The sequence below is a fragment of the Triticum urartu genome, chromosome 7A (assembly GCF_056163025.1).
Source record: "Triticum urartu cultivar PI428250 chromosome 7A, HENAU_Tu73, whole genome shotgun sequence".
NCBI lineage: Eukaryota > Viridiplantae > Streptophyta > Magnoliopsida > Poales > Poaceae > Triticum > Triticum urartu.
In genome coordinates this window covers 258,857,048-258,868,914 of record NC_141879.1, presented here as the reverse complement: position 1 = coordinate 258,868,914, position 11,867 = coordinate 258,857,048, and positions in this window count along the sequence as shown.

The window sequence follows — 11,867 nt, the reverse complement described above, 5'->3', positions numbered from 1 at the left end:
AGCGTGAATTCCTCGCGCTCCTTGATACGTCTCCAACGTATCTATAATTTTTGATTGCTCCATGCTATATTATCTACTGTTTTGGACATTATTGGGCTTTATTATCCACTTCTATATTATTTTTGGGACTAACCTATTAACCGGAGGCCCAGCCCAGAATTGCTGTTTTTTTGCCTATTTTAGGGTTTCGAAGAAAAGGAATATCAAACGGATTCCAAACGGAATGAAACCTTCGGGAACGTGATTTTCTCAACGAACAAGACCCAGGAGACTTGGACCCTACGTCAAGAAACAAAGGAGGAGGCCACAAGGTAGGGGGCGCGCCTACCCCCCCAAGCGCGCCGTCCACCCTTGTGGGCCCCCTGTTGCTCCACCAACGTACTCCTTCCTCCTATATATACTTACGTACCCCCAAACGATTAGATACGGAGCCAAAACCCTAATTCCACCGTCACAACTTTCTGTATCCATGAGATTCCATCATAGGGGCATGTTCCGGAGCTCCGCCAGAGGGGGTATCCATCACGGAGGGCTTCTACATCATCACCATAGCCCCTCCGATGAAGTGTGAGTAGTTCACCTCAGACCTTCGGGTCCATAGTTATTTCGTAGGGATGAACTTTCTTTGGCCATGTTATTTTGAGAAGACATAATTGCTTTATTAGTATGCTTGAAGTATTATTATTTTTATGTCAATATGAACTTTTGTCTTGAATCTTTCGGATCTGAATATTCATACCACAATTAAGAAGAATTACATTAAAATTATGCCAAGTAGCACTCCGCATCAAAAATTCTGTTCTTATCATTTACCTACTCGAGGACGAGCAGGAATTAAGCTTGGGGATGCTTGATACGTCTCCAACGTATCTATAATTTTTGATTGCTCCATGTTATATTATCTACTGTTTTGGACATTATTGGGCTTTATTGTCCACTTTTATATTATTTTTGGGACTAACCTATTAACCGGAGGCCCAACCCAGAATTGCTGTTTTTGCCTATTTTAGGGTTTCGAAGAAAAGGAATATCAAACGGAGTCCAAACGGAATGAAACCTTCGGGAACATGATTTTCTCAATGAATAAGACCCAGGAGACTTGGACCCTACGTCAAGAAACAAAGGAGGAGGCCACGAGGTAGGGGGATGCGCCTACCCCCCAGGCGCGCCCTCCACCCTCATGGGCCCCCTGTTGCTCCACCGGTGTACTCCTTCCTCCTATATGTAGCTACGTACCCCCAAATGGTCAGATACAGAGCCAAAACCCAAATTCAACCGCCGCAACTTTCTGTATCCACGAGATCCCATCTTGGGGAATGTTCCGGAGCTCCGCCGGAGGGGGTATCCATCACGGAGGGCTTCTACATCATCACCATAGCCCCTCCGATGAAGTGTGAGTAGTTCACCTCAGACCTTCGGGTCCATAGTTATGAGCTAGATGGCTTCTTCTCTCTTTTTGGATCTCAATACAATGTTCTCCCCCTCTCTTGTGGAGATCTATTTGATGTAATCTTCTTTTTGCAGTGTGTTTGTTGAGACCGATGAATTGTGGGTTTATGATCAAGTCTATCTATGAACAATATTTGAATCTTCTCTGAATTCTTTTATGTATGATTGGTTATATTTGCAAGTCTCTTTGAATTATTAGTTTGGTTTGGCCTACTAGATTGATCTTTCTTGCAATGGGAGAAGTGCTTAGCTTTGGGTTCAATCTTGCGGTGTCCTTTCCCAGTGACAGTAGGGGCAGCAACGCACCTATTGTATTGTTGCCATCGAGGATAACAAGATGGGTTTTTATCATATTGCATGAGTTTATCCCTCTACATCATGTCATCTTGCTTAAGGCGTTACTCTGTTTTCATGAACTTAATACTCTAGAAGCATGCTGGATAGCGGTCGATGAGTGGAGTAATAGTAGTAGATGCAGGCAGGAGTCGGTCTACTTGTCTTGGACGTGATGCCTATATACATGATCATACCTAGATATTCTCATAACTATGCTCAATTCTGTCAATTGCTCAACAGTAATTTGTTCATCCACCATAGAATACCTATGCTCTTGAGAGAAGCCACTAGTGAAACCTATGGCCCCCGGGTCTATCTTCATCATATTAATCTTCCAATACTTAGTTATTTTCATTGCCTTTTATTTTACTTTGCATCTTTATCATAAAAATACCAAAAAAATATTATCTTGTCATATCTATCAGATCTCACTCTCGTAAGTGGCCGTGTAGGGATTGACAACCCCTTATCGCGTTGGTTGCGAGGATTTATTTGTTTTGTGCAGGTACGAGGGACTCGCGCGTAGCCTCCTACTGGATTGATACCTTGGTTCTCAAAAACTGAGGGAAATACTTATGCTACTTCGCTGCATCATCCCTTCCTCTTCGGGGAAAACCAACGCAGTGCTCAAGGGGTAGCAAGAAGGATTTCTGGCGCCGTTGCCAGGGAGTCTACGCAAAAGTCAATATACCAAGTACCCATCACAATCCTTATCTCCCACATTACATTATTTGCCATTTGCCTCTCGTTTTCCTCTCCCCCACTTCACCCTTGCCATTTTATTCGCCCTCTCTCTCTCTATCCTCCCTCTCTTTCTCTATTCGCCTGTTTTCCGTTTGCTTGTCGTTATGGCTAGTCCCTTATCTTCTCCATTGTCTCCCGAGAATGAAATTCTAAATTTTAAGCAAAGAGAGGGAGAAAATCTAAATGATGCTTGGTATAGAATTTGCAATGCTCAAAATAGATCTACCAGGAAGCAATCTACTTCTGTTCTTCTTCGCAATTTTTATGTAGGCGCTACTCCTTGGCACAGATATGTCCTTGATTCTATTACCGGAGGGAACTTCTTGGGTAGCCATACTTTTGATTCTTATAATGCTATGATAGATTTGTTTGTCTCACCCCCTCTTTTGGTTAATGGAACTGTATTAATTTGGAGCATGTAATGCAAAGGCTCGAAATTATTGAAAATTAAGGTTGCTACCGTAGAGTCAATTGAAAATTTGGATAAAAAGATCCACAACTGAATCTCTCAATATGGATCTAAAGTAGGAGTCACTTTGAAAAATATTAAAGAGAAGGAACCCATAGTTAATGAGAAAATAAATCACGATTCCACTAGGATCGATAAACTTGAGGATATTATTACCAACTTAGGAACCGCTTTTTCTTCCGTAAAAAATACTCCAAGTCCTCCCACTAAAATTGCCAAGCTTATGTATGTTCCTAAAAATAAGGGTGAATCTTCTAGTAAGGAAACTGCGGATCTCAAATCCATAAGTATTCATCCCAATCTTTTTGCTATCATTAAGGAACCATTCATTACAAATGAATTTTTTGATCTTGTGCCTAAAAGTTTGATAATCAATAAAAATAAAGAAATTCCTAAAGATGGTAGATGCCTCATTTAAGAACTTCCTACCAAAGATGGCAATACCTAGATCAATCCTTGCTATGCCTAGCTTGGGGCGTTAAACGATAGTGCTTGTTGGGAGGCAACCCAATTTTGTTTTTATTCCTTGCTTTTTGCTCTAGTTTAGTAATAAATAATTTATCTAGCCTCTGTTTAGGTCGTGTTTTTTGTGTTTAATTAGTGTTTGTGCCAAGTAGAACCATTGGGAAGTCTTGGGGAAAGTCTTGATATCTTGCTGTAAAAAACAGAAACTTTAGCGCTCACGAGAACTGATTCCATTTTTATTTGGAAAGTGCTATTTAATTAATTATTTTTTAAGATGATTAATAGATAAATTCCTCACGTCCAGAAATTTATTTTAGAATTTTTGGGGTTCCAGATCTTTCTCTAGCTACATATTACTACAGACTGTTCTGTTTTTGACAGATTCTGTTTTTCGTGTGTTGTTTGCTTATTTTGATGAATCTATGGCTAGTAAAATAGTTTATAAACCATAGAGAATTTGGAATACAGTAGGTTTAACACCCATATAAATAAATAATGAGTTAATTACAGTACCTTGAAGTGGTCTTTTGTTTTCTTTTGCTAACGGAGCTCACGAGATTTTGTACTTTAAGTTTTGTGTTGTGAAGTTTTCAAGTTTTGGGTAAAGATTTGATGGATTATGGAACAAGGAGTGGCAAGAGCCTAATCTTGGGGATGCCCATGGCACCCCCAAGATAATCTAAGGACACCTAAAATCCAAAGCTTGGGGTTGCCCCGGAAGGCATCCCCTCTTTTCGTCTACTTCTACCGGTAACTTTACTTGGAGCTATATTTTTATTCACCACATGATATGTGTTTTGCTTGGAGCGTCTTGTATGATTTGATTCTTTGATTTTTAGTTTACCACAATCATCCTTGCTGTACACACCTTTTGAGAGAGCCATACATGATTTGGAATTTGTTAGAATACTCTATGTGCTTCGCTTATATCTTGTGAGTTATATAGTTTTGCTCTAGTACTTCACTTATATCTTTTAGAGCATGGTGGTGGATTTGTTTTATAGAAACTATTGATCTCTCATGCTTCACTTAGATTATTTTGAGAGTCTTAAATAGCATGGTAATTTGCTTAAATAATCCTAATATGCTAGGTATTCAAGATTAGTAATTTTTTTCCTATGAGTGTTTTGAAATACTAAGAGAAGTTTGATGCTTGATGATTGTTTTGAGATATGGAGGTAATAATATCAAAGTCGTGCTAGTTGAGTAGTTTTGAATTTGAGAAGTGCTTGCGTTGAAGTTTGCAAGTCTCGTAGCATGCACGTATGGTAAACGTTATGTAACAAATTTGAAACGTGAGGTGTTCTTTGATTGTCTTCCTTATGAGTGGCGGTCGAGGACGAGCGATGGTCTTTTCGTACCAATCTATCCCCATAGGAGCATGCGTGTAGTGCTTTGGTTTTTGATGACTTGTAGATTTTTGCAATAAGTATGTGAGTTATTTATGACTAATGTTGAGTCCATGGATTATACGCACTCTCACCCTTCCATCATTGCTAGCCTCTTCGGTACCGTGCATTGCCCTTTCTCACATTGAGAGTTGGTGCAAACTTTGACTGGTGCATCCAAACCCCATGATATGATACGCTCTTTCACACATAAAACTCCTTATATCTTCCTCAAAATAGCCACCATACCTACCTATTATGGCATTTCCATAGCCATTCCGAGATATATTGCCATGCAACTTTCCACCATTCCATTTATCATGACACATTCATCATTGTCATATTGCTTAGCATCATCATGTAGTTGACATAGTATTTGTGGCAAAGCCACCGTTCATAATTCTTTCATACATGTCACTCTTGGTTCATTGCATATCCCGGTACACCGCTGGAGGCATTCATATAGAGTCATATTTTGTTCTAGCATCGAGTTGTAATCATTGAGTTGTAAATAATTAGAAGTGTGATGATCATCATTTTCTAGAGCATTGTCCCAAGTGAGGAAAAAAAGAGAAAGGCCATAAAAAAGAGAAAGGCCCAAATAAAAAAAATGAGAGAAAAAGAGAGAAGGGACAATGTTACTATCCTTTGCCACACTTTTGCTTCAAAGTAGCACCATAATCTTCATGATAGAGAGTCTTTTGTTTTGTCACTTTCATATACTAGTGGGAATTTTCATTATAGAACTTGGCTTGTATATTCCAACAATGGGCCTCCTCAAGTGCCCTAGGTCTTCGTGAGCAAGCAAGTTGGATGCACACCCACTTAGTTTCTTTTGTTGAGCTTTCATACATTTATAGCTCTAGTGCATCCGTTGCATGGCAATCCCTACTCCTTGCATTAACATCAATCGATGGGCATCTCCATAGCCCATTGATTAGCCTCGTTGATGTGAGACTTTCTCTATTTTTGTCTTCTCCACATAACCCCCTCATTATATTCTATTCCACCCATAGTGCTATGTCCATGGCTCGCGCTCATATATTGCGTGAAAGTTTATAGGTTTGAGATTGCTAAGGTATGAAGCAATTGCTTGGCTTGTCATCAGGGTTGTGCATGATGAGAGCATTCTTGTGTGACGAAAATGGATCATGACTAAACTTTATGATTTTGTAGGGATGAACTTTCTTTGGCCATGTTATTTTGAGAAGACATAATTACTTTATTAGTATGCTTGAAGTATTATTATTTTTATGTCAATATGAACTTTTGTCTTGAATCTTTCGGATCTGAATACTCATACCACAATTAAGAAGAATTACATTAAAATTATGCCAAGTAGCACTCCGCATCAAAAATTCTGTTCTTATCATTTACCTACTCAAGGACGAGCAGGAATTAAGCTTGGGGATGCTTGATACGTCTCCAACGTATCTATAATTTTTGATTGCTCCATGTTATATTATCTACTGTTTTGGACATTATTGGGCTTTATTGTCCACTTTTATATTATTTTTGGGACTAACCTATTAACCGGAGGCCCAGCCCAGAATTGCTGTTTTTTTTGTGCCTATTTTAGGGTTTCGAAGAAAAGGAATATCAAACGGAGTCCAAACGGAATGAAACCTTCAGGAACATGATTTTCTCAAAGAACAAGACCCAGGAGACTTGGACCCTACGTCAAGAAACAAAGGAGGAGGCCACGAGGTAGGGGGATGCGCCTACCCCCCCAGGCACGCCCTCCACCCTCGTGGGCCCCCTGTTGCTCCACCGGTGTACTCCTCCCTCCTATATATAGCTACGTACCCCCAAGTGGTCATATACGGAGCCAAAACCCTAATTCCACCGCCGCAACTTTCTGTATCCATGAGATCCCATCTTGGGGAATGTTCCGGAGCTCCGCCGGAGGGGGTATCCATCACAGAGGGCTTCTACATCATCACCATAGCCCCTCCGATGAAGTGTGAGTAGTTCACCTCAGACCTTCGGGTCCATAGTTATGAGCTAGATGGCTTCTTCTCTCTTTTTGGATCTCAGTACAATGTTCTCCCCCTCTCTTGTGGAGATCTATTTGATGTAATCTTCTTTTTGCTGTGTGTTTGTTGAGACTGATGAATTGTGGGTTTATGATCAAGTCTATCTATGAACAATATTTGAATCTTCTCTGAATTCTTTTATGTATGATTGGTTATCTTTGCAAGTCTCTTCGAATTATTAGTTTGGTTTGGCCTACTAGATTGATCTTTCTTGCAATGGGAGAAGTGCTTAGCTTTGGGTTCAATCTTGCGGTGTCCTTTCCCGGTGACAGTAGGGGCAGCAACGCACCTATTGTATTGTTGCCATCGAGGATAACAAGATGGGGTTTTCATCATATTGCATGAGTTTATCCCTCTACATCATGTCATCTTGCTTAAGGTGTTACTCTGTTTTCATGAACTTAATACTCTAGATGCATGCTGGATAGCGGCCGATGAGTGGAGTAATAGTAGTAGATGCAGGCATGAGTCGATCTACTTGTCTCGGACGTGATGCCTATATACATGATCATACCTAGATATTCTCATAACTATGCTGAATTCTGTCACTTGCTCAACAGTAACTTGTTCACCCATCGTAGAATACATATGCTCTTGAGAGAAGCCACTAGTGAAACCTATGGCCCCCGGGTCTATCTTCATCATATTAATCTTCCAATACTTACTTATTTTCATTGCCTTTTATTTTACTTTGCATCTTTATCATAAAAATACCAAAAATATTATCTTATCATACCTATCAGATCTCACTCTCATAAGTGGTCGTGTAGGGATTGACAACCCCTTATCACGTTGGTTGCGAGGATTTATTTGTTTTGTGCAGGTACGAGGGACTCACGCGTAGCCTCCTACTGGATTGATACCTTGGTTCTCAAAAACTGAGGGAAATACTTACGCTACTTTGCTGCATCATCCCTTCCTCTTCGGGGAAAACCAACGCAGTGCTCAAGAGGTAGCACTCCTCCAAGGAAGTCAGTCTGTGAGTGAATATTTGCATAAGTTCAATCATTTGCCCCATTACTCTCTTCATGCTGTGGCCACCGAAGAAAGAAAGATTGACATGTTTCTTGGGGGATTAAACCAACATCTCCGATGCACCCTCAGTATGTTTGACTTCCCGGATTTCCAAACTCTGGTAAACAAGGCTCTCATTGCTGAAAGGGAGCACAAGCTCATACATGACAATAAGTCTACAAATAACGATCACAAGCGCAAGTTCGAGCCAAGGAAGGAAGTGCAGCCAGTGAAAAAGGCTCGTACCTGGCAGCATACTCACGTAGAGTACAAGCCCAATTTGCAGCAAAATGTTAACAAAACCACTACACAAGTCAAGAATGTCATGACCAACCCAGTGCGAGAAGAGTGCCAGCGCAACAATTCTTGTTTCAGCTGTGGGGAAACCGGGCATTATGCCAGACAGTGTCCCAAGAACGGCAAGACTAATGCTCCATTCAGGCCTCAAGTCAACTTTATGGGGTCATACCCTATCCAGCAAAACATCACTGGGCAGGTCCGTCACCTCTCCGCAGATGAAGCCCAGGAGAACCCCGAAGTCGTCATTGGTATGTTTTCTGTTAATAGCATACCTGCCATTATTTTATTCGACTCTGGGGCTTCCCACTCTTTTATTTCACGGAGTTTTGTTGCCCAAAACAAATTTCCTTGTTCAGTTTTGAGCAAGAATATGCTGGTACAATCCCCGGGATCTTTGCTCAGAAGCAATCTGGTCTGCCATAGTCTGGAAATTAATATCAACGGAGTCCGTTTTCCAACTTCTTTAATAGTCATTGAGTCCGGCAAGTTGGACATTATTTTGGGGATAAATTGGTTAACCCAATATCAAGTATGCATTAATTGCGCGACCCGAGAAGTCACTTTGACAAGTCAAGAGGGGCAGACTACAAAATTCTATGCCTGCAGGAACATACCCAACAAAGAAATGGTCTTCACCACTGTGGCTAGTGAATTGGAAGTAATTCCTATGGTCAGTGAGTTTCCCGATGTGTTTCCAGAAGAACTGCCAGGCATGCCGCCAGATCGAGAGCTTGAGTTTGCAATAGATCTTGTGCCCGGGACCGCACCGTTATACATGAAGTATTATCGAATGCCTACGTTAGAATTAGTGGAGCTAAAGAAACAGCTTGATGAGATGCTCTAGAAAGGATATATCCATCCCAGATCTTCACCATGGGGATCACCTGCTATATTCGTGGATAAGAAAGATGGTAGTCTCCGTATGTGTGTGGATTACCGTCAGCTGAATGATGTCACCATCAAAAACAAATATCCACTGCCCAGGATCGATGATCTGTTTGATCAACTCAGTGGGGCAAAGGTATTCTCCAAGACTGATTTAAGGACGGGATACCACCAACTCAAGATTAAAAAGGAAGATATTCCTAATACCGCATTCACTACACGATACGGTCTTTATGAATATACCGTTATGTCCTTCGGCCTCACGAACGCCCCTGCTTTCTTCATGCATATGATGAACAAGGTGTTCATGGACTTCCTAGATAAATTTGTGGTGGTCTTCATCGATGACATACTCATATACTCAAAGGTGAAGAAGAGCACAAAGGACACCTCAGAGCCATATTACAACGACTTTGTGACCATCAGCTATACACCAGATTCAGTAAATGTGAGTTTTGGCTCAAGCGAGTTGGCTTTCTTGGGCATGTGCTGTCTGTAGAAGGTATAGCTGTGGACCCGAGCAAAGTAAAGGATGTGCTCGATTGGTTGGCACCCACGACAGTATCCCAAATCAAGAGTTTCCTCGGATTAGCTGGATACTACCGGCGTTTCATTGAAGGTTTCTCCAAGATTGCCAAACCAATGACGGAATTGCTCAAGAACGATAAGAAGTTCGAGTGGACTCAGGACTGTGAGAAAAGTTTCAATGAGTTGAAAATCCGGCTAACAACAGCACCGGTGTTGACTCTTCCAGACATCTACCGCAGCTTTGATGTGTACTGTGACGCTTCCAGACAGGGGAAGGTGGTAGCATATGCGTCGCGGCACCTACGACCCCATGAAGGAAACTACCCTACTCATGATCTGGAATTAGCCACGGTGGTTCATGCTCTAAAAATTTGGAGGCACTACCTCATTGGGAAGAGGTGCCAAATATTTACTGGCCACAAAAGTCTTAGGTACATAATTACCCAGCCAGATTTAAATCTCCGCCAATGAAGATGGCTTGAGTTAGTCAATGAATATGATATTGGAATAAATAACCACCCGGGGAAGGCTAATGTGGTTGCCGATGCACTCAACCGAAAGCCTGTCAGCCTGAATACCATGATGGAATCTTTGCCTCCTGAACTTCAAAAAGAGATTTCTCAGCTCCACCTGGTCATAGTTGACGCAGGTCTTGCTAATATCATGGAAGTTACTCCTACCCTCGAGGAAGAGATCTGCAAGGTCCAGCCACATCACCCAGTCCTACAGAAACATGCCAAGCGTATGTTAGCAGGACAAACCTCAGACTTTTCTAAGGATCCACTAGGTACACTACGATTCCGTGGAAGGAATTGTGTACCCAGGCAAGTAGATTTAAGGAAGATAATACTGTCAAAAGCACACGAATCTTCGTATTCTATTCACCCCGGAGGAACTAAAATGTACGAACACCTTCGAAAAATATTCTGGTGGGATGGGATGAAGAAAGACATTGCCTATTTTGTGGCCTGTTGCGACATATGCAACAAAGTGAAGGTAGAACATCAGAAACCAGCTGGACTCCTCCAACCGTTGCCCGTTCCACAATGGAAGTGGGATGATGTCTGCATAGATTTTGTCACAGGGCTACCAAAGACTCAGCGAGGCAATGATGCAGTATGGGTCATAGTAGACACCTTAACCAAGGTAGCTCATTTTATCCCCATCAAAACCACATACTGAGCCAATCAGCTCGCACAACTGTACGTGTCCCGAATAGTTAGTCTGCATGGAGTACCGCGAACAATCAGTTCCGACCGGGGGTCACTTTTTACCTCCACTTTCTGGTCACGTCTCCACCAAGCCTTGGGGACCGCGCTAAAATATAGTACCGCTTATCATCCTCAGACCGATGGGCAGACTAAGCGTGTAAACCAAATACTCGAGGAAATGCTTCGAGCCTGTGCCTTGGCCCAAGGACCTAAATGGGAAGACTGTCTGCCGTACACCAAGCTGTCCTACAACAACAACTTCCAGACTGGTCTAAAGATGTCACCTTATGAGGCTTTGTATGGCCGTAAGTGCTGCACTCCGTTGAATTGGTCTCAAACTAGATATAGCCGTATTTTCGGAACGGATCTCATGATGGAAGCTAAAAAGCAAGTCAAGGAAATCCGAGACAGATTGCAATTGGCTAAATCTCGACAGAAGAGTTATTATGATGCAAAACACCGATAGATCAGTTTTGAACCTGGAGAACATGTATACCTTCGAGTCACTCCTATGAAAGGAGTCAAGAGATTCCAGACTCGCGGAAAATTGGCACCCAGGTTTATTGGTCCAGTCCTAGTTATGTCCAATGCGGGTAATGTTGCATATCAGTTGGAACTGCCCCCAGAACTGTCAGAAGTGCACAGTGTGTTCCATTTCTCACAGTTGAAGCGATGTATATCGCTGCCCGAGAAAAAAGACTGCTATGATAGGAATAGATTTGGCTAAGGATCTAACATATGAGGAGAGACCGTTAAGAATTTTGGATGAGATGGAAAGGGTCACTCGTAGTAAAACAAGAAAGTTTTACAAGGTTCAGTGGGAGCATTGCACAGAGGCAGAAACCACTTGGGAACGAGAAGAATTTCTAAAGGCACATTATCCAGAATTGTTTTCCGGAGCAACCGGATCTCGAGGACGAGATTCATCCTAAGTGGGGGAGGTTTGTGACAGCCTGGTTTTTACCCTCTGTTCTTTTTCCGACTTTTGTTTCATTCCTGATTTGAATTTAGGGTTTTGAATCACTTCAGATGGACTTAAGCA